At 55.0% G+C, this 16,546-nt stretch overlaps 50 non-coding genes across 50 annotated transcripts; all 50 read left to right on the top strand.

The window, feature by feature from the left end:
* The first annotated feature begins 13 nt into the window (after positions 1–13).
* Positions 14–132, top strand: LOC147788350 (5S ribosomal RNA). Its single transcript, XR_015412794.1, has one exon. It is a non-coding gene; the product is annotated as a 5S ribosomal RNA (ribosomal RNA).
* A 215-nt stretch (positions 133–347) lies between these two features.
* Positions 348–466, top strand: LOC147788349 (5S ribosomal RNA). Its single transcript, XR_015412478.1, has one exon. It is a non-coding gene; the product is annotated as a 5S ribosomal RNA (ribosomal RNA).
* Positions 467–681: 215 nt separating this feature from the next.
* Positions 682–800, top strand: LOC147788348 (5S ribosomal RNA). The gene has a single exon (XR_015412793.1). It is a non-coding gene; the product is annotated as a 5S ribosomal RNA (ribosomal RNA).
* Positions 801–1,015: 215 nt separating this feature from the next.
* On the top strand, positions 1,016–1,134 carry LOC147788347 (5S ribosomal RNA). The gene has a single exon (XR_015412792.1). It is a non-coding gene; the product is annotated as a 5S ribosomal RNA (ribosomal RNA).
* A 215-nt stretch (positions 1,135–1,349) lies between these two features.
* Positions 1,350–1,468, top strand: LOC147788346 (5S ribosomal RNA). Its single transcript, XR_015412953.1, has one exon. It is a non-coding gene; the product is annotated as a 5S ribosomal RNA (ribosomal RNA).
* Positions 1,469–1,683: 215 nt separating this feature from the next.
* LOC147788345 (5S ribosomal RNA) lies at positions 1,684–1,802 on the top strand. Its single transcript, XR_015412462.1, has one exon. It is a non-coding gene; the product is annotated as a 5S ribosomal RNA (ribosomal RNA).
* A 215-nt stretch (positions 1,803–2,017) lies between these two features.
* LOC147788344 (5S ribosomal RNA) lies at positions 2,018–2,136 on the top strand. The gene has a single exon (XR_015412997.1). It is a non-coding gene; the product is annotated as a 5S ribosomal RNA (ribosomal RNA).
* A 215-nt stretch (positions 2,137–2,351) lies between these two features.
* On the top strand, positions 2,352–2,470 carry LOC147788343 (5S ribosomal RNA). Its single transcript, XR_015412791.1, has one exon. It is a non-coding gene; the product is annotated as a 5S ribosomal RNA (ribosomal RNA).
* Positions 2,471–2,685: 215 nt separating this feature from the next.
* On the top strand, positions 2,686–2,804 carry LOC147788342 (5S ribosomal RNA). Its single transcript, XR_015412277.1, has one exon. It is a non-coding gene; the product is annotated as a 5S ribosomal RNA (ribosomal RNA).
* Positions 2,805–3,019: 215 nt separating this feature from the next.
* On the top strand, positions 3,020–3,138 carry LOC147788341 (5S ribosomal RNA). The gene has a single exon (XR_015412790.1). It is a non-coding gene; the product is annotated as a 5S ribosomal RNA (ribosomal RNA).
* Positions 3,139–3,353: 215 nt separating this feature from the next.
* Positions 3,354–3,472, top strand: LOC147788340 (5S ribosomal RNA). Its single transcript, XR_015412952.1, has one exon. It is a non-coding gene; the product is annotated as a 5S ribosomal RNA (ribosomal RNA).
* A 215-nt stretch (positions 3,473–3,687) lies between these two features.
* On the top strand, positions 3,688–3,806 carry LOC147788339 (5S ribosomal RNA). The gene has a single exon (XR_015412789.1). It is a non-coding gene; the product is annotated as a 5S ribosomal RNA (ribosomal RNA).
* A 215-nt stretch (positions 3,807–4,021) lies between these two features.
* On the top strand, positions 4,022–4,140 carry LOC147788338 (5S ribosomal RNA). The gene has a single exon (XR_015412276.1). It is a non-coding gene; the product is annotated as a 5S ribosomal RNA (ribosomal RNA).
* A 215-nt stretch (positions 4,141–4,355) lies between these two features.
* LOC147788337 (5S ribosomal RNA) lies at positions 4,356–4,474 on the top strand. Its single transcript, XR_015412788.1, has one exon. It is a non-coding gene; the product is annotated as a 5S ribosomal RNA (ribosomal RNA).
* Positions 4,475–4,689: 215 nt separating this feature from the next.
* On the top strand, positions 4,690–4,808 carry LOC147788336 (5S ribosomal RNA). The gene has a single exon (XR_015412787.1). It is a non-coding gene; the product is annotated as a 5S ribosomal RNA (ribosomal RNA).
* A 215-nt stretch (positions 4,809–5,023) lies between these two features.
* On the top strand, positions 5,024–5,142 carry LOC147788335 (5S ribosomal RNA). The gene has a single exon (XR_015412477.1). It is a non-coding gene; the product is annotated as a 5S ribosomal RNA (ribosomal RNA).
* Positions 5,143–5,357: 215 nt separating this feature from the next.
* On the top strand, positions 5,358–5,476 carry LOC147788334 (5S ribosomal RNA). Its single transcript, XR_015412786.1, has one exon. It is a non-coding gene; the product is annotated as a 5S ribosomal RNA (ribosomal RNA).
* A 215-nt stretch (positions 5,477–5,691) lies between these two features.
* Positions 5,692–5,810, top strand: LOC147788333 (5S ribosomal RNA). The gene has a single exon (XR_015412476.1). It is a non-coding gene; the product is annotated as a 5S ribosomal RNA (ribosomal RNA).
* Positions 5,811–6,024: 214 nt separating this feature from the next.
* LOC147788332 (5S ribosomal RNA) lies at positions 6,025–6,143 on the top strand. The gene has a single exon (XR_015412310.1). It is a non-coding gene; the product is annotated as a 5S ribosomal RNA (ribosomal RNA).
* A 215-nt stretch (positions 6,144–6,358) lies between these two features.
* Positions 6,359–6,477, top strand: LOC147788331 (5S ribosomal RNA). Its single transcript, XR_015412474.1, has one exon. It is a non-coding gene; the product is annotated as a 5S ribosomal RNA (ribosomal RNA).
* Positions 6,478–6,692: 215 nt separating this feature from the next.
* On the top strand, positions 6,693–6,811 carry LOC147788330 (5S ribosomal RNA). The gene has a single exon (XR_015412473.1). It is a non-coding gene; the product is annotated as a 5S ribosomal RNA (ribosomal RNA).
* A 215-nt stretch (positions 6,812–7,026) lies between these two features.
* LOC147788329 (5S ribosomal RNA) lies at positions 7,027–7,145 on the top strand. Its single transcript, XR_015412784.1, has one exon. It is a non-coding gene; the product is annotated as a 5S ribosomal RNA (ribosomal RNA).
* Positions 7,146–7,360: 215 nt separating this feature from the next.
* Positions 7,361–7,479, top strand: LOC147788328 (5S ribosomal RNA). Its single transcript, XR_015412439.1, has one exon. It is a non-coding gene; the product is annotated as a 5S ribosomal RNA (ribosomal RNA).
* A 215-nt stretch (positions 7,480–7,694) lies between these two features.
* LOC147788327 (5S ribosomal RNA) lies at positions 7,695–7,813 on the top strand. Its single transcript, XR_015412783.1, has one exon. It is a non-coding gene; the product is annotated as a 5S ribosomal RNA (ribosomal RNA).
* A 215-nt stretch (positions 7,814–8,028) lies between these two features.
* On the top strand, positions 8,029–8,147 carry LOC147788326 (5S ribosomal RNA). Its single transcript, XR_015412320.1, has one exon. It is a non-coding gene; the product is annotated as a 5S ribosomal RNA (ribosomal RNA).
* Positions 8,148–8,362: 215 nt separating this feature from the next.
* LOC147788325 (5S ribosomal RNA) lies at positions 8,363–8,481 on the top strand. The gene has a single exon (XR_015412782.1). It is a non-coding gene; the product is annotated as a 5S ribosomal RNA (ribosomal RNA).
* Positions 8,482–8,696: 215 nt separating this feature from the next.
* On the top strand, positions 8,697–8,815 carry LOC147788324 (5S ribosomal RNA). The gene has a single exon (XR_015412781.1). It is a non-coding gene; the product is annotated as a 5S ribosomal RNA (ribosomal RNA).
* Positions 8,816–9,030: 215 nt separating this feature from the next.
* LOC147788323 (5S ribosomal RNA) lies at positions 9,031–9,149 on the top strand. Its single transcript, XR_015412780.1, has one exon. It is a non-coding gene; the product is annotated as a 5S ribosomal RNA (ribosomal RNA).
* Positions 9,150–9,364: 215 nt separating this feature from the next.
* Positions 9,365–9,483, top strand: LOC147788322 (5S ribosomal RNA). Its single transcript, XR_015412472.1, has one exon. It is a non-coding gene; the product is annotated as a 5S ribosomal RNA (ribosomal RNA).
* Positions 9,484–9,697: 214 nt separating this feature from the next.
* Positions 9,698–9,816, top strand: LOC147788321 (5S ribosomal RNA). The gene has a single exon (XR_015412562.1). It is a non-coding gene; the product is annotated as a 5S ribosomal RNA (ribosomal RNA).
* A 215-nt stretch (positions 9,817–10,031) lies between these two features.
* LOC147788320 (5S ribosomal RNA) lies at positions 10,032–10,150 on the top strand. Its single transcript, XR_015412471.1, has one exon. It is a non-coding gene; the product is annotated as a 5S ribosomal RNA (ribosomal RNA).
* Positions 10,151–10,365: 215 nt separating this feature from the next.
* LOC147788319 (5S ribosomal RNA) lies at positions 10,366–10,484 on the top strand. Its single transcript, XR_015412438.1, has one exon. It is a non-coding gene; the product is annotated as a 5S ribosomal RNA (ribosomal RNA).
* Positions 10,485–10,699: 215 nt separating this feature from the next.
* LOC147788318 (5S ribosomal RNA) lies at positions 10,700–10,818 on the top strand. The gene has a single exon (XR_015412779.1). It is a non-coding gene; the product is annotated as a 5S ribosomal RNA (ribosomal RNA).
* Positions 10,819–11,033: 215 nt separating this feature from the next.
* LOC147788317 (5S ribosomal RNA) lies at positions 11,034–11,152 on the top strand. Its single transcript, XR_015412318.1, has one exon. It is a non-coding gene; the product is annotated as a 5S ribosomal RNA (ribosomal RNA).
* A 214-nt stretch (positions 11,153–11,366) lies between these two features.
* On the top strand, positions 11,367–11,485 carry LOC147788316 (5S ribosomal RNA). Its single transcript, XR_015412268.1, has one exon. It is a non-coding gene; the product is annotated as a 5S ribosomal RNA (ribosomal RNA).
* Positions 11,486–11,700: 215 nt separating this feature from the next.
* LOC147788315 (5S ribosomal RNA) lies at positions 11,701–11,819 on the top strand. The gene has a single exon (XR_015412254.1). It is a non-coding gene; the product is annotated as a 5S ribosomal RNA (ribosomal RNA).
* A 215-nt stretch (positions 11,820–12,034) lies between these two features.
* Positions 12,035–12,153, top strand: LOC147788314 (5S ribosomal RNA). Its single transcript, XR_015412470.1, has one exon. It is a non-coding gene; the product is annotated as a 5S ribosomal RNA (ribosomal RNA).
* A 215-nt stretch (positions 12,154–12,368) lies between these two features.
* LOC147788313 (5S ribosomal RNA) lies at positions 12,369–12,487 on the top strand. The gene has a single exon (XR_015412778.1). It is a non-coding gene; the product is annotated as a 5S ribosomal RNA (ribosomal RNA).
* Positions 12,488–12,701: 214 nt separating this feature from the next.
* Positions 12,702–12,820, top strand: LOC147788312 (5S ribosomal RNA). Its single transcript, XR_015412777.1, has one exon. It is a non-coding gene; the product is annotated as a 5S ribosomal RNA (ribosomal RNA).
* A 215-nt stretch (positions 12,821–13,035) lies between these two features.
* Positions 13,036–13,154, top strand: LOC147788311 (5S ribosomal RNA). Its single transcript, XR_015412264.1, has one exon. It is a non-coding gene; the product is annotated as a 5S ribosomal RNA (ribosomal RNA).
* Positions 13,155–13,369: 215 nt separating this feature from the next.
* LOC147788310 (5S ribosomal RNA) lies at positions 13,370–13,488 on the top strand. Its single transcript, XR_015412985.1, has one exon. It is a non-coding gene; the product is annotated as a 5S ribosomal RNA (ribosomal RNA).
* A 215-nt stretch (positions 13,489–13,703) lies between these two features.
* LOC147788309 (5S ribosomal RNA) lies at positions 13,704–13,822 on the top strand. Its single transcript, XR_015412283.1, has one exon. It is a non-coding gene; the product is annotated as a 5S ribosomal RNA (ribosomal RNA).
* A 215-nt stretch (positions 13,823–14,037) lies between these two features.
* LOC147788308 (5S ribosomal RNA) lies at positions 14,038–14,156 on the top strand. Its single transcript, XR_015412776.1, has one exon. It is a non-coding gene; the product is annotated as a 5S ribosomal RNA (ribosomal RNA).
* A 215-nt stretch (positions 14,157–14,371) lies between these two features.
* On the top strand, positions 14,372–14,490 carry LOC147788307 (5S ribosomal RNA). Its single transcript, XR_015412986.1, has one exon. It is a non-coding gene; the product is annotated as a 5S ribosomal RNA (ribosomal RNA).
* Positions 14,491–14,705: 215 nt separating this feature from the next.
* Positions 14,706–14,824, top strand: LOC147788306 (5S ribosomal RNA). The gene has a single exon (XR_015412317.1). It is a non-coding gene; the product is annotated as a 5S ribosomal RNA (ribosomal RNA).
* A 214-nt stretch (positions 14,825–15,038) lies between these two features.
* On the top strand, positions 15,039–15,157 carry LOC147788305 (5S ribosomal RNA). The gene has a single exon (XR_015412267.1). It is a non-coding gene; the product is annotated as a 5S ribosomal RNA (ribosomal RNA).
* A 215-nt stretch (positions 15,158–15,372) lies between these two features.
* On the top strand, positions 15,373–15,491 carry LOC147788304 (5S ribosomal RNA). Its single transcript, XR_015412253.1, has one exon. It is a non-coding gene; the product is annotated as a 5S ribosomal RNA (ribosomal RNA).
* Positions 15,492–15,706: 215 nt separating this feature from the next.
* Positions 15,707–15,825, top strand: LOC147788303 (5S ribosomal RNA). Its single transcript, XR_015412375.1, has one exon. It is a non-coding gene; the product is annotated as a 5S ribosomal RNA (ribosomal RNA).
* Positions 15,826–16,040: 215 nt separating this feature from the next.
* On the top strand, positions 16,041–16,159 carry LOC147788302 (5S ribosomal RNA). The gene has a single exon (XR_015412775.1). It is a non-coding gene; the product is annotated as a 5S ribosomal RNA (ribosomal RNA).
* A 215-nt stretch (positions 16,160–16,374) lies between these two features.
* LOC147788301 (5S ribosomal RNA) lies at positions 16,375–16,493 on the top strand. Its single transcript, XR_015412773.1, has one exon. It is a non-coding gene; the product is annotated as a 5S ribosomal RNA (ribosomal RNA).
* Positions 16,494–16,546: the final 53 nt, after the last annotated feature.

The raw sequence follows: 16,546 nt of genomic DNA, 5'->3' as shown, positions 1-16,546 counted from the left end.
CGCATTGCATGTCGGGTGCGATCATACCAGCACTAATGCACCGGATCCCATCAGAACTCCGCAGTTAAGCGTGCTTGGGCGAGAGTAGTACTAAGTTGGGTGACCACTTGGGAAGTCCTCGTGTTGCACCCCTTTTTTATTTTTTATTTCAATTTCTCCCCGTTCTTTTCTTCCTTTCTTTACAAATGGCAACCTCCCCCGCTCGCACGCTCACGCCCATCGCGTTTCTTCTCCCCGACGTGTCCGCGCGGGCCCCGCCGACCGTTCCGAGCACGTGCGTGCACCCACCGTCGCCTCGATCATGCCGCCCCGCATGCGTTAAATGCAATTTGTGCGCATTGCATGTCGGGTGCGATCATACCAGCACTAATGCACCGGATCCCATCAGAACTCCGCAGTTAAGCGTGCTTGGGCGAGAGTAGTACTAAGTTCGGTGACCACTTGGGAAGTCCTCGTGTTGCACCCCTTTTTTATTTTTTATTTCAATTTCTCCCCGTTCTTTTCTTCCTTTCTTTACAAATGGCAACCTCCCCCGCTCGCACGCTCACGCCCATCGCGTTTCTTCTCCCCGACGTGTCCGCGCGGGCCCCGCCGACCGTTCCGAGCACGTGCGTGCACCCACCGTTGCCTCGATCATGCCGTCCCGCATGCGTTAAATGCAATTTGTGCGCATTGCATGTCGGGTGCGATCATACCAGCACTAATGCACCGGATCCCATCAGAACTCCGCAGTTAAGCGTGCTTGGGCGAGAGTAGTACTAAGTTGGGTGACCACTTGGGAAGTCCTCGTGTTGCACCCCTTTTTTATTTTTTATTTCAATTTCTCCCCGTTCTTTTCTTCCTTTCTTTACAAATGGCAACCTCCCCCGCTCGCACGCTCACGTCCATCGCGTTTCTTCTCCCCGACGTGTCCGCGCGGGCCCCGCCGACCGTTCCGAGCACGTGCGTGCACCCACCGTTGCCTCGATCATGCCGTCCCGCATGCGTTAAATGCAATTTGTGCGCATTGCATGTCGGGTGCGATCATACCAGCACTAATGCACCGGATCCCATCAGAACTCCGCAGTTAAGCGTGCTTGGGCGAGAGTAGTACTAAGTTGGGTGACCACTTGGGAAGTCCTCGTGTTGCACCCCTTTTTTATTTTTTATTTCAATTTCTCCCCGTTCTTTTCTTCCTTTCTTTACAAATGGCAACCTCCCCCGCTCGCACGCTCACGCCCATCGCGTTTCTTCTCCCCGACGTGTCCGCGCGGGCTCTGCCGACCGTTCCGAGCACGTGCGTGCACCCACCGTCGCCTCGATCATGCCGCCCCGCATGCGTTAAATGCAATTTGTGCGCATTGCATGTCGGGTGCGATCATACCAGCACTAATGCACCGGATCCCATCAGAACTCCGCAGTTAAGCGTGCTTGGGCGAGAGTAGTACTAAGTTGGGTGACCACTTGGGAAGTCCTCGTGTTGCACCCTTTTTTTATTTTTTATTTCAATTTCTCCCCGTTCTTTTCTTCCTTTCTTTACAAATGGCAACCTCCCCCGCTCGCACGCTCACGCCCATCGCGTTTCTTCTCCCCGACGTGTCCGCGCGGGCCCCGCCGACCGTTCCGAGCACGTGCGTGCACCCACCGTTGCCTCGATCATGCCGTCCCGCATGCGTTAAATGCAATTTGTGCGCATTGCATGTCGGGTGCGATCATACCAGCACTAATGCACCGGATCCCATCAGAACTCCGCAGGTAAGCGTGCTTGGGCGAGAGTAGTACTAAGTTGGGTGACCACTTGGGAAGTCCTCGTGTTGCACCACTTTTTTATTTTTTATTTCAATTTCTCCCCGTTCTTTTCTTCCTTTCTTTACAAATGGCAACCTCCCCCGCTCGCACGCTCACGCCCATCGCGTTTCTTCTCCCCGACGTGTCCGCGCGGGCTCTGCCGACCGTTCCGAGCACGTGCGTGCACCCACCGTCGCCTCGATCATGCCGCCCCGCATGCGTTAAATGCAATTTGTGCGCATTGCATGTCGGGTGCGATCATACCAGCACTAATGCACCGGATCCCATCAGAACTCCGCAGTTAAGCGTGCTTGGGCGAGAGTAGTACTAAGTTGGGTGACCACTTGAGAAGTCCTCGTGTTGCACCCTTTTTTTATTTTTTATTTCAATTTCTCCCCGTTCTTTTCTTCCTTTCTTTACAAATGGCAACCTCCCCCGCTCGCACGCTCACGCCCATCGCGTTTCTTCTCCCCGACGTCTCCGCGCGGGCCCCGCCGACCGTTCCGAGCACGTGCGTGCACCCACCGTTGCCTCGATCATGCCGTCCCGCATGCGTTAAATGCAATTTGTGCGCATTGCATGTCGGGTGCGATCATACCAGCACTAATGCACCGGATCCCATCAGAACTCCGCAGTTAAGCGTGCTTGGGCGAGAGTAGTACTAAGTTGGGTGACCACTTGGGAAGTCCTCGTGTTGCACCCCTTTTTTATTTTTTATTTCAATTTCTCCCCGTTCTTTTCTTCCTTTCTTTACAAATGGCAACCTCCCCCGCTCGCACGCTCACGCCCATCGCGTTTCTTCTCCCCGACGTGTCCGCGCGGGCCCCGCCGACCGTTCCGAGCACGTAAGTGCACCCACCGTTGCCTCGATCATGCCGTCCCGCATACGTTAAATGCAATTTGTGCGCATTGCATATCAGGTGCGATCATACCAGCACTAATGCACCGGATCCCATCAGAACTCCGCAGTTAAGCGTGCTTGGGCGAGAGTAGTACTAAGTTGGGTGACCACTTGGGAAGTCCTCGTGTTGCACCCCTTTTTTATTTTTTATTTCAATTTCTCCCCGTTCTTTTCTTCCTTTCTTTACAAATGGCAACCTCCCCCGCTCGCACGCTCACGCCCATCGCGTTTCTTCTCCCCGACGTCTCCGCGCGGGCCCCGCCGACCGTTCCGAGCACGTGCGTGCACCCACCGTTGCCTCGATCATGCCGTCCCGCATGCGTTAAATGCAATTTGTGCGCATTGCATGTCGGGTGCGATCATACCAGCACTAATGCACCGGATCCCATCAGAACTCCGCAGTTAAGCGTGCTTGGGCGAGAGTAGTACTAAGTTGGGTGACCACTTGGGAAGTCCTCGTGTTGCACCCCTTTTTTATTTTTTATTTCAATTTCTCCCCGTTCTTTTCTTCCTTTCTTTACAAATGGCAACCTCCCCCGCTCGCACGCTCACGCCCATCGCGTTTCTTCTCCCCGACGTGTCCGCGCGGGCCCCGCCGACCGTTCCGAGCACGTGCGTGCACCCACCGTTGCCTCGATCATGCCGTCCCGCATGCGTTAAATGCAATTTGTGCGCATTGCATGTCGGGTGCGATCATACCAGCACTAATGCACCGGATCCCATCAGAACTCCGCAGTTAAGCGTGCTTGGGCGAGAGTAGTACTAAGTTGGGTGACCACTTGGGAAGTCCTCGTGTTGCACCCTTTTTTTATTTTTTATTTCAATTTCTCCCCGTTCTTTTCTTCCTTTCTTTACAAATGGCAACCTCCCCCGCTCGCACGCTCACGCCCATCGCGTTTCTTCTCCCCGACGTGTCCGCGCGGGCCCCGCCGACCGTTCCGAGCACGTGCGTGCACCCACCGTTGCCTCGATCATGCCGTCCCGCATGCGTTAAATGCAATTTGTGCGCATTGCATGTCGGGTGCGATCATACCAGCACTAATGCACCGGATCCCATCAGAACTCCGCAGTTAAGCGTGCTTGGGCGAGAGTAGTACTAAGTTGGGTGACCACTTGGGAAGTCCTCGTGTTGCACCCCTTTTTTATTTTTTATTTCAATTTCTCCCCGTTCTTTTCTTCCTTTCTTTACAAATGGCAACCTCCCCCGCTCGCACGCTCACGCCCATCGCGTTTCTTCTCCCCGACGTGTCCGCGCGGGCCCCGCCGACCGTTCCGAGCACGTAAGTGCACCCACCGTTGCCTCGATCATGCCGTCCCGCATACGTTAAATGCAATTTGTGCGCATTGCATATCAGGTGCGATCATACCAGCACTAATGCACCGGATCCCATCAGAACTCCGCAGTTAAGCGTGCTTGGGCGAGAGTAGTACTAAGTTGGGTGACCACTTGGGAAGTCCTCGTGTTGCACCCCTTTTTTATTTTTTATTTCAATTTCTCCCCGTTCTTTTCTTCCTTTCTTTACAAATGGCAACCTCCCCCGCTCGCACGCTCACGCCCATCGCGTTTCTTCTCCCCGACGTCTCCGCGCGGGCCCCGCCGACCGTTCCGAGCACGTGCGTGCACCCACCGTTGCCTCGATCATGCCGTCCCGCATGCGTTAAATGCAATTTGTGCGCATTGCATGTCGGGTGCGATCATACCAGCACTAATGCACCGGATCCCATCAGAACTCCGCAGTTAAGCGTGCTTGGGCGAGAGTAGTACTAAGTTGGGTGACCACTTGGGAAGTCCTCGTGTTGCACCCCTTTTTTATTTTTTATTTCAATTTCTCCCCGTTCTTTTCTTCCTTTCTTTACAAATGGCAACCTCCCCCGCTCGCACGCTCACGCCCATCGCGTTTCTTCTCCCCGACGTGTCCGCGCGGGCCCCGCCGACCGTTCCGAGCACGTGCGTGCACCCACCGTTGCCTCGATCATGACGTCCCGCATGCGTTAAATGCAATTTGTGCGCATTGCATGTCGGGTGCGATCATACCAGCACTAATGCACCGGATCCCATCAGAACTCCGCAGTTAAGCGTGCTTGGGCGAGAGTAGTACTAAGTTGGGTGACCACTTGGGAAGTCCTCGTGTTGCACCCCTTTTTTATTTTTTATTTCAATTTCTCCCCGTTCTTTTCTTCCTTTCTTTACAAATGGCAACCTCCCCCGCTCGCACGCTCACGCCCATCGCGTTTCTTCTCCCCGACGTGTCCGCGCGGGCCCCGCCGACCGTTCCGAGCACGTGCGTGCACCCACCGTCGCCTCGATCATGCCGCCCCGCATGCGTTAAATGCAATTTGTGCGCATTGCATGTCGGGTGCGATCATACCAGCACTAATGCACCGGATCCCATCAGAACTCCGCAGTTAAGCGTGCTTGGGCGAGAGTAGTACTAAGTTCGGTGACCACTTGGGAAGTCCTCGTGTTGCACCCCTTTTTTATTTTTTATTTCAATTTCTCCCCGTTCTTTTCTTCCTTTCTTTACAAATGGCAACCTCCCCCGCTCGCACGCTCACGCCCATCGCGTTTCTTCTCCCCGACGTGTCCGCGCGGGCCCCGCCGACCGTTCCGAGCACGTGCGTGCACCCACCGTTGCCTCGATCATGCCGTCCCGCATGCGTTAAATGCAATTTGTGCGCATTGCATGTCGGGTGCGATCATACCAGCACTAATGCACCGGATCCCATCAGAACTCCGCAGTTAAGCGTGCTTGGGCGAGAGTAGTACTAAGTTGGGTGACCACTTGGGAAGTCCTCGTGTTGCACCCCTTTTTTATTTTTTATTTCAATTTCTCCCCGTTCTTTTCTTCCTTTCTTTACAAATGGCAACCTCCCCCGCTCGCACGCTCACGCCCATCGCGTTTCTTCTCCCCGACGTGTCCGCGCGGGCCCCGCCGACCGTTCCGAGCACGTGCGTGCACCCACCGTTGCCTCGATCATGACGTCCCGCATGCGTTAAATGCAATTTGTGCGCATTGCATGTCGGGTGCGATCATACCAGCACTAATGCACCGGATCCCATCAGAACTCCGCAGTTAAGCGTGCTTGGGCGAGAGTAGTACTAAGTTCGGTGACCACTTGGGAAGTCCTCGTGTTGCACCCCTTTTTTATTTTTTATTTCAATTTCTCCCCGTTCTTTTCTTCCTTTCTTTACAAATGGCAACCTCCCCCGCTCGCACGCTCACGCCCATCGCGTTTCTTCTCCCCGACGTGTCCGCGCGGGCCCCGCCGACCGTTCCGAGCACGTGCGTGCACCCACCGTCGCCTCGATCATGCCGCCCGCATGCGTTAAATGCAATTTGTGCGCATTGCATGTCGGGTGCGATCATACCAGCACTAATGCACCGGATCCCATCAGAACTCCGCAGTTAAGCGTGCTTGGGCGAGAGTAGTACAAAGTTGGGTGACCACTTGGGAAGTCCTCGTGTTGCACCCCTTTTTTATTTTTTATTTCAATTTCTCCCCGTTCTTTTCTTCCTTTCTTTACAAATGGCAACCTCCCCCGCTCGCACGCTCACGCCCATCGCGTTTCTTCTCCCCGACGTGTCCGCGCGGGCCCCGCCGACCGTTCCGAGCACGTGCGTGCACCCACCGTCGCCTCGATCATGCCGCCCCGCATGCGTTAAATGCAATTTGTGCGCATTGCATGTCGGGTGCGATCATACCAGCACTAATGCACCGGATCCCATCAGAACTCCGCAGTTAAGCGTGCTTGGGCGAGAGTAGTACTAAGTTCGGTGACCACTTGGGAAGTCCTCGTGTTGCACCCCTTTTTTATTTTTTATTTCAATTTCTCCCCGTTCTTTTCTTCCTTTCTTTACAAATGGCAACCTCCCCCGCTCGCACGCTCACGCCCATCGCGTTTCTTCTCCCCGACGTGTCCGCGCGGGCCCCGCCGACCGTTCCGAGCACGTGCGTGCACCCACCGTCGCCTCGATCATGCCGTCCCGCATGCGTTAAATGCAATTTGTGCGCATTGCATGTCGGGTGCGATCATACCAGCACTAATGCACCGGATCCCATCAGAACTCCGCAGTTAAGCGTGCTTGGGCGAGAGTAGTACTAAGTTCGGTGACCACTTGGGAAGTCCTCGTGTTGCACCCCTTTTTTATTTTTTATTTCAATTTCTCCCTGTTCTTTTCTTCCTTTCTTTACAAATGGCAACCTCCCCCGCTCGCTCGCTCACGCCCATCGCGTTTCTTCTCCCCGACGTGTCCGCGCGGGCCCCGCCGACCGTTCCGAGCACGTGCGTGCACCCACCGTTGCCTCGATCATGCCGTCCCGCATGCGTTAAATGCAATTTGTGCGCATTGCATGTCGGGTGCGATCATACCAGCACTAATGCACCGGATCCCATCAGAACTCCGCAGTTAAGCGTGCTTGGGCGAGAGTAGTACTAAGTTGGGTGACCACTTGGGAAGTCCTCGTGTTGCACCCCTTTTTTATTTTTTATTTCAATTTCTCCCCGTTCTTTTCTTCCTTTCTTTACAAATGGCAACCTCCCCCGCTCGCACGCTCACGCCCATCGCGTTTCTTCTCCCCGACGTGTCCGCGCGGGCCCCGCCGACCGTTCCGAGCACGTGCGTGCACCCACCGTTGCCTCGATCATGCCGTCCCGCATGCGTTAAATGCAATTTGTGCGCATTGCATGTTGGGTGCGATCATACCAGCACTAATGCACCGGATCCCATCAAAACTCCGCAGTTAAGCGTGCTTGGGCGAGAGTAGTACTAAGTTGGGTGACCACTTGGGAAGTCCTCGTGTTGCACCCCTTTTTTATTTTTTATTTCAATTTCTCCCCGTTCTTTTCTTCCTTTCTTTACAAATGGCAACCTCCCCCGCTCGCACGCTCACGCCCATCGCGTTTTTTCTCCCCGACGTGTCCGCGCGGGCCCCGCCGACCGTCCAGAGCACGTGCGTGCACCCACCGTCGCCTCGATCATGCCGCCCCGCATGCGTTAAATGCAATTTGTGCGCATTGCATGTCGGGTGCGATCATACCAGCACTAATGCACCGGATCCCATCAGAACTCCGCAGTTAAGCGTGCTTGGGCGAGAGTAGTACTAAGTTGGGTGACCACTTGGGAAGTCCTCGTGTTGCACCCCTTTTTTATTTTTTATTTCAATTTCTCCCCGTTCTTTTCTTCCTTTCTTTACAAATGGCAACCTCCCCCGCTCGCACGCTCACGCCCATCGCGTTTCTTCTCCCCGACGTGTCCGCGCGGGCCCCGCCGACCGTTCCGAGCACGTGCGTGCACCCACCGTTGCCTCGATCATGCCGTCCCGCATGCGTTAAATGCAATTTGTGCGCATTGCATGTCGGGTGCGATCATACCAGCACTAATGCACCAGATCCCATCAGAACTCCGCAGTTAAGCGTGCTTGGGCGAGAGTAGTACTAAGTTGGGTGACCACTTGGGAAGTCCTCGTGTTGCACCCCTTTTTTATTTTTTATTTCAATTTCTCCCCGTTCTTTTCTTCCTTTCTTTACAAATGGCAACCTCCCCCGCTCGCACGCTCACGCCCATCGCGTTTCTTCTCCCCGACGTGTCCGCGCGGGCCCCGCCGACCGTTCCGAGCACGTGCGTGCACCCACCGTTGCCTCGATCATGCCGTCCCGCATGCGTTAAATGCAATTTGTGCGCATTGCATGTCGGGTGCGATCATACCAGCACTAATGCACCGGATCCCATCAGAACTCCGCAGTTAAGCGTGCTTGGGCGAGAGTAGTACTAAGTTGGGTGACCACTTGGGAAGTCCTCGTGTTGCACCCCTTTTTTATTTTTTATTTCAATTTCTCCCCGTTCTTTTCTTCCTTTCTTTACAAATGGCAACCTCCCCCGCTCGCACGCTCACGCCCATCGCGTTTCTTCTCCCCGACGTGTCCGCGCGGGCCCCGCCGACCGTTCCGAGCACGTGCGTGCACCCACCGTTGCCTCGATCATGACGTCCCGCATGCGTTAAATGCAATTTGTGCGCATTGCATGTCGGGTGCGATCATACCAGCACTAATGCACCGGATCCCATCAGAACTCCGCAGTTAAGCGTGCTTGGGCGAGAGTAGTACTAAGTTGGGTGACCACTTGGGAAGTCCTCGTGTTGCACCCCTTTTTTATTTTTTATTTCAATTTCTCCCCGTTCTTTTCTTCCTTTCTTTACAAATGGCAACCTCCCCCGCTCGCACGCTCACGCCCATCGCGTTTCTTCTCCCCGACGTGTCCGCGCGGGCCCCGCCGACCGTTCCGAGCACGTGCGTGCACCCACCGTCGCCTCGATCATGCCGCCCCGCATGCGTTAAATGCAATTTGTGCGCATTGCATGTCGGGTGCGATCATACCAGCACTAATGCACCGGATCCCATCAGAACTCCGCAGTTAAGCGTGCTTGGGCGAGAGTAGTACTAAGTTGGGTGACCACTTGGGAAGTCCTCGTGTTGCACCCCTTTTTTATTTTTTATTTCAATTTCTCCCCGTTCTTTTCTTCCTTTCTTTACAAATGGCAACCTCCCCCGCTCGCACGCTCACGCCCATCGCGTTTCTTCTCCCCGACGTGTCCGCGCGGGCCCCGCCGACCGTTCCGAGCACGTGCGTGCACCCACCGTTGCCTCGATCATGACGTCCCGCATGCGTTAAATGCAATTTGTGCGCATTGCATGTCGGGTGCGATCATACCAGCACTAATGCACCGGATCCCATCAGAACTCCGCAGTTAAGCGTGCTTGGGCGAGAGTAGTACTAAGTTCGGTGACCACTTGGGAAGTCCTCGTGTTGCACCCCTTTTTTATTTTTTATTTCAATTTCTCCCCGTTCTTTTCTTCCTTTCTTTACAAATGGCAACCTCCCCCGCTCGCACGCTCACGCCCATCGCGTTTCTTCTCCCCGACGTGTCCGCGCGGGCCCCGCCGACCGTTCCGAGCACGTGCGTGCACCCACCGTCGCCTCGATCATGCCGCCCGCATGCGTTAAATGCAATTTGTGCGCATTGCATGTCGGGTGCGATCATACCAGCACTAATGCACCGGATCCCATCAGAACTCCGCAGTTAAGCGTGCTTGGGCGAGAGTAGTACAAAGTTGGGTGACCACTTGGGAAGTCCTCCTGTTGCACCCCTTTTTTATTTTTTATTTCAATTTCTCCCCGTTCTTTTCTTCCTTTCTTTACAAATGGCAACCTCCCCCGCTCGCACGCTCACGCCCATCGCGTTTCTTCTCCCCGACGTGTCCGCGCGGGCCCCGCCGACCGTTCCGAGCACGTGCGTGCACCCACCGTCGCCTCGATCATGCCGCCCCGCATGCGTTAAATGCAATTTGTGCGCATTGCATGTCGGGTGCGATCATACCAGCACTAATGCACCGGATCCCATCAGAACTCCGCAGTTAAGCGTGCTTGGGCGAGAGTAGTACTAAGTTCGGTGACCACTTGGGAAGTCCTCGTGTTGCACCCCTTTTTTATTTTTTATTTCAATTTCTCCCCGTTCTTTTCTTCCTTTCTTTACAAATGGCAACCTCCCCCGCTCGCACGCTCACGCCCATCGCGTTTCTTCTCCCCGACGTGTCCGCGCGGGCCCCGCCGACCGTTCCGAGCACGTGCGTGCACCCACCGTTGCCTCGATCATGCCGTCCCGCATGCGTTAAATGCAATTTGTGCGCATTGCATGTTGGGTGCGATCATACCAGCACTAATGCACCGGATCCCATCAAAACTCCGCAGTTAAGCGTGCTTGGGCGAGAGTAGTACTAAGTTGGGTGACCACTTGGGAAGTCCTCGTGTTGCACCCCTTTTTTATTTTTTATTTCAATTTCTCCCCGTTCTTTTCTTCCTTTCTTTACAAATGGCAACCTCCCCCGCTCGCACGCTCACGCCCATCGCGTTTTTTCTCCCCGACGTGTCCGCGCGGGCCCCGCCGACCGTCCAGAGCACGTGCGTGCACCCACCGTCGCCTCGATCATGCCGCCCCGCATGCGTTAAATGCAATTTGTGCGCATTGCATGTCGGGTGCGATCATACCAGCACTAATGCACCGGATCCCATCAGAACTCCGCAGTTAAGCGTGCTTGGGCGAGAGTAGTACTAAGTTGGGTGACCACTTGGGAAGTCCTCGTGTTGCACCCCTTTTTTATTTTTTATTTCAATTTCTCCCCGTTCTTTTCTTCCTTTCTTTACAAATGGCAACCTCCCCCGCTCGCACGCTCACGCCCATCGCGTTTCTTCTCCCCGACGTGTCCGCGCGGGCCCCGCCGACCGTTCCGAGCACGTGCGTGCACCCACCGTTGCCTCGATCATGCCGTCCCGCATGCGTTAAATGCAATTTGTGCGCATTGCATGTCGGGTGCGATCATACCAGCACTAATGCACCAGATCCCATCAGAACTCCGCAGTTAAGCGTGCTTGGGCGAGAGTAGTACTAAGTTGGGTGACCACTTGGGAAGTCCTCGTGTTGCACCCCTTTTTATTTTTTATTTCAATTTCTCCCCGTTCTTTTCTTCCTTTCTTTACAAATGGCAACCTCCCCCGCTCGCACGCTCACGCCCATCGCGTTTCTTCTCCCCGACGTGTCCGCGCGGGCCCCGCCGACCGTTCCGAGCACGTGCGTGCACCCACCGTCGCCTCGATCATGCCGCCCCGCATGCGTTAAATGCAATTTGTGCGCATTGCATGTCGGGTGCGATCATACCAGCACTAATGCACCGGATCCCATCAGAACTCCGCAGTTAAGCGTGTTTGGGCGAGAGTAGTACTAAGTTGGGTGACCACTTGAGAAGTCCTCGTGTTGCACCCCTTTTTTATTTTTTATTTCAATTTCTCCCCGTTCTTTTCTTCCTTTCTTTACAAATGGCAACCTCCCCCGCTCGCACGCTCACGCCCATCGCGTTTCTTCTCCCCGACGTGTCCGCGCGGGCCCCGCCGACCGTTCCGAGCACGTGCGTGCACCCACCGTTGCCTCGATCATGCCGTCCCGCATGCGTTAAATGCAATTTGTGCGCATTGCATGTTGGGTGCGATCATACCAGCACTAATGCACCGGATCCCATCAGAACTCCGCAGTTAAGCGTGCTTGGGCGAGAGTAGTACTAAGTTGGTTGACCACTTGGGAAGTCCTCGTGTTGCACCCCTTTTTTATTTTTTATTTCAATTTCTCCCCGTTCTTTTCTTCCTTTCTTTACAAATGGCAACCTCCCCCGCTCGCACGCTCACGCCCATCGCGTTTCTTCTCCCCGACGTGTCCGCGCGGGCCCCGCCGACCGTTCCGAGCACGTGCGTGCACCCACCGTCGCCTCGATCATGCCGTCCCGCATGCGTTAAATGCAATTTGTGCGCATTGCATGTCGGGTGCGATCATACCAGCACTAATGCACCGGATCCCATCAGAACTCCGCAGTTAAGCGTGCTTGGGCGAGAGTAGTACTAAGTTCGGTGACCACTTGGGAAGTCCTCGTGTTGCACCCCTTTTTTATTTTTTATTTCAATTTCTCCCCGTTCTTTTCTTCCTTTCTTTACAAATGGCAACCTCCCCCGCTCGCACGCTCACGCCCATCGCGTTTCTTCTCCCCGACGTGTCCGCGCGGGCCCCGCCGACCGTTCCGAGCACGTGCGTGCACCCACCGTTGCCTCGATCATGCCGTCCCGCATGCGTTAAATGCAATTTGTGCGCATTGCATGTCGGGTGCGATCATACCAGCACTAATGCACCGGATCCCATCAGAACTCCGCAGTTAAGCGTGCTTGGGCGAGAGTAGTACTAAGTTGGGTGACCACTTGGGAAGTCCTCGTGTTGCACCCCTTTTTATTTTTTATTTCAATTTCTCCCCGTTCTTTTCTTCCTTTCTTTACAAATGGCAACCTCCCCCGCTCGCACGCTCACGCCCATCGCGTTTCTTCTCCCCGACGTGTCCGCGCGGGCCCCGCCGACCGTTCCGAGCACGTGCGTGCACCCACCGTTGCCTCGATCATGCCGTCCCGCATGCGTTAAATGCAATTTGTGCGCATTGTATGTCGGGTGCGATCATACCAGCACTAATGCACCGGATCCCATCAGAACTCCGCAGTTAAGCGTGCTTGGGCGAGAGTAGTACTAAGTTGGGTGACCACTTGGGAAGTCCTCGTGTTGCACCCCTTTTTTATTTTTTATTTCAATTTCTCCCCGTTCTTTTCTTCCTTTCTTTACAAATGGCAACCTCCCCCGCTCGCACGCTCACGCCCATCGCGTTTCTTCTCCCCGACGTGTCCGCGCGGGCCCCGCCGACCGTTCCGAGCACGTGCGTGCACCCACCGTCGCCTCGATCATGCCGCCCCGCATGCGTTAAATGCAATTTGTGCGCATTGCATGTCGGGTGCGATCATACCAGCACTAATGCACTGGATCCCATCAGAACTCCGCAGTTAAGCGTGCTTGGGCGAGAGTAGTACTAAGTTGGGTGACCACTTGGGAAGTCCTCGTGTTGCACCCCTTTTTTATTTTTTGTTTCAATTTCTCCCCGTTCTTTTCTTCCTTTCTTTACAAATGGCAACCTCCCCCGCTCGCACGCTCACGCCCATCGCGTTTCTTCTCCCCGACGTGTCCGCGCGGGCCCCGCCGACCGTTCCGAGCACGTGCGTGCACCCACCGTTGCCTCGATCATGCCGTCCCGCATGCGTTAAATGCAATTTGTGCGCATTGCATGTTGGGTGCGATCATACCAGCACTAATGCACCGGATCCCATCAGAACTCCGTAGTTAAGCGTGCTTGGGCGAGAGTAGTACTAAGTTGGGTGACCACTTGGGAAGTCCTCGTGTTGCACCCCTTTTTTATTTTTTATTTCAATTTCTCCCCGTTCTTTTCTTCCTTTCTTTACAAATGGCAACCTCCCCCGCTCGCACGCTCAAGCCCATCGCGTTTCTTCTCCCCGACGTGTCCGCGCGGGCCCCGCCGACCGTTCCGAGCACGTGCGTGCACCCACCGTCGCCTCGATCATGCCGCCCCGCATGCGTTAAATGCAATTTGTGCGCATTGCATGTCGGGTGCGATCATACCAGCACTAATGCACCGGATCCCATCAGAACTCCGCAGTTAAGCGCGCTTGGGCGAGAGTAGTACTAAGTTGGGTGACCACTTGGGAAGTCCTCGTGTTGCACCCCTTTTTTATTTTTTATTTCAATTTCTCCCCGTTCTTTTCTTCCTTTCTTTACAAATGGCAACCTCCCCCGCTCGCACGCTCACGCCCATCGCGTTTCTTCTCCCCGACGTGTCCGCGCGGGCCCCGCCGACCGTTCCGAGCACGTGCGTGCACCCACCGTCGCCTCGATCATGCCGCCCCGCATGCGTTAAATGCAATTTGTGCGCATTGCATGTCGGGTGCGATCATACCAGCACTAATGCACCGGATCCCATCAGAACTCCGCAGTTAAGCGTGCTTGGGCGAGAGTAGTACTAAGTTGGGTGACCACTTGGGAAGTCCTCGTGTTGCACCCCTTTTTTATTTTTTATTTCAATTTCTCCCCGTTCTTTTCTTCCTTTCTTTACAAATGGCAACCTCCCCCGCTCGCACGCTCACGCCCATCGCGTTTCTTCTCCCCGACGTGTCCGCGCGGGCCCCGCCGACCGTTCCGAGCACGTGCGTGCACCCACCGTTGCCTCGATCATGCCGTCCCGCATGCGTTAAATGCAATTTGTGCGCATTGCATGTCGGGTGCGATCATACCAGCACTAATGCACCGGATCCCATCAGAACTCCGCAGCTAAGCGTGCTTGGGCGAGAGTAGTACTAAGTTGGGTGACCACTTGGGAAGTCCTCGTGTTGCACCCTTTTTTTATTTTTTATTTCAATTTCTCCCCGTTCTTTTCTTCCTTTCTTTACAAATGGCAACCTCCCCCGCTCGCACGCTCACGCCCATCGCGTTTCTTCTCCCCGACGTGTCCGCGCGGGCCCCGCCGACCGTTCCGAGCACGTGCGTGCACCCACCGTCGCCTCGATCATGCCGCCCCGCATGCGTTAAATGCAATTTGTGCGCATTGCATGTCGGGTGCGATCATACCAGCACTAATGCACCAGATCCCATCAGAACTCCGCAGTTAAGCGTGCTTGGGCGAGAGTAGTACTAAGTTGGGTGACCACTTGGGAAGTCCTCGTGTTGCACCCCTTTTTATTTTTTATTTCAATTTCTCCCCGTTCTTTTCTTCCTTTCTTTACAAATGGCAACCTCCCCCGCTCGCACGCTCACGCCCATCGCGTTTCTTCTCCCCGACGTGTCCGCGCGGGCCCCGCCGACCGTTCCGAGCACGTGCGTGCACCCACCGTCGCCTCGATCATGCCGCCCCGCATGCGTTAAATGCAATTTGTGCGCATTGCATGTCGGGTGCGATCATACCAGCACTAATGCACCGGATCCCATCAGAACTCCGCAGTTAAGCGTGTTTGGGCGAGAGTAGTACTAAGTTGGGTGACCACTTGAGAAGTCCTCGTGTTGCACCCCTTTTTTATTTTTTATTTCAATTTCTCCCCGTTCTTTTCTTCCTTTCTTTACAAATGGCAACCTCCCCCGCTCGCACGCTCACGCCCATCGCGTTTCTTCTCCCCGACGTGTCCGCGCGGGCCCCGCCGACCGTTCCGAGCACGTGCGTGCACCCACCGTTGCCTCGATCATGCCGTCCCGCATGCGTTAAATGCAATTTGTGCGCATTGCATGTTGGGTGCGATCATACCAGCACTAATGCACCGGATCCCATCAGAACTCCGCAGTTAAGCGTGCTTGGGCGAGAGTAGTACTAAGTTGGTTGACCACTTGGGAAGTCCTCGTGTTGCACCCCTTTTTTATTTTTTATTTCAATTTCTCCCCGTTCTTTTCTTCCTTTCTTTACAAATGGCAACCTCCCCCGCTCGCACGCTCACGCCCATCGCGTTTCTTCTCCCCGACGTGTCCGCGCGGGCCCCGCCGACCGTTCCGAGCACGTGCGTGCACCCACCGTTGCCTCGATCATGCCGTCCCGCATGCGTTAAATGCAATTTGTGCGCATTGCATGTCGGGTGCGATCATACCAGCACTAATGCACCGGATCCCATCAGAACTCCGCAGTTAAGCGTGCTTGGGCGAGAGTAGTACTAAGTTGGGTGACCACTTGGGATGTCCTCGTGTTGCACCCCTTTTTTATTTTTTATTTCAATTTCTCCCCGTTCTTTTCTTCCTTTCTTTACAAATGGCAACCTCCCCCGCTCGCACGCTCACGCCCATCGCGTTTCTTCTCCCCGACGTGTCCGCGCGGGCCCCGCCGACCGTTCCGAGCACGTGCGTGCACCCACCGTCGCCTCGATCATGCCGCCCCGCATGCGTTAAATGCAATTTGTGCGCATTGCATGTCGGGTGCGATCATACCAGCACTAATGCACCGGATCCCATCAGAACTCCGCAGTTAAGCGTGCTTGGGCGAGAGTAGTACTAAGTTGGGTGACCACTTGGGAAGTCCTCGTGTTGCACCCCTTTTTTATTTTTTATTTCAATTTCTCCCCGTTCTTTTCTTCCTTTCTTTACAAATGGCAACCTCCCCCGCTCGCACGCTCACGCCCATCGCGTTTCTTCTCCCCGACGTGTCCGCGCGGGCCCCGCCGACCGTTCCGAGCACGTGCGTGCACCCACCGTTGCCTCGATCATGCCGTCCCGCATGCGTTAAATGCAATTTGTGCGCATTGTATGTCGGGTGCGATCATACCAGCACTAATGCACCGGATCCCATCAGAACTCCGCAGTTAAGCGTGCTTGGGCGAGAGTAGTACTAAGTTGGGTGACCACTTGGGAAGTCCTCGTGTTGCACCCCTTTTTTATTTTTTATTTCAATTTCTCCCCGTTCTTTTCTTCCTTTCTTTACAA

Source organism: Cucurbita pepo, chromosome 16 (genome assembly GCF_057944985.1).
Source record: "Cucurbita pepo subsp. pepo isolate OVF chromosome 16, ASM5794498v1, whole genome shotgun sequence".
Classification (NCBI taxonomy): Eukaryota; Viridiplantae; Streptophyta; class Magnoliopsida; order Cucurbitales; family Cucurbitaceae; genus Cucurbita; species Cucurbita pepo.
The sequence above is the reverse complement of the archived record's forward strand: the minus strand, read 5'-3'. Positions and strand labels throughout refer to the sequence as shown.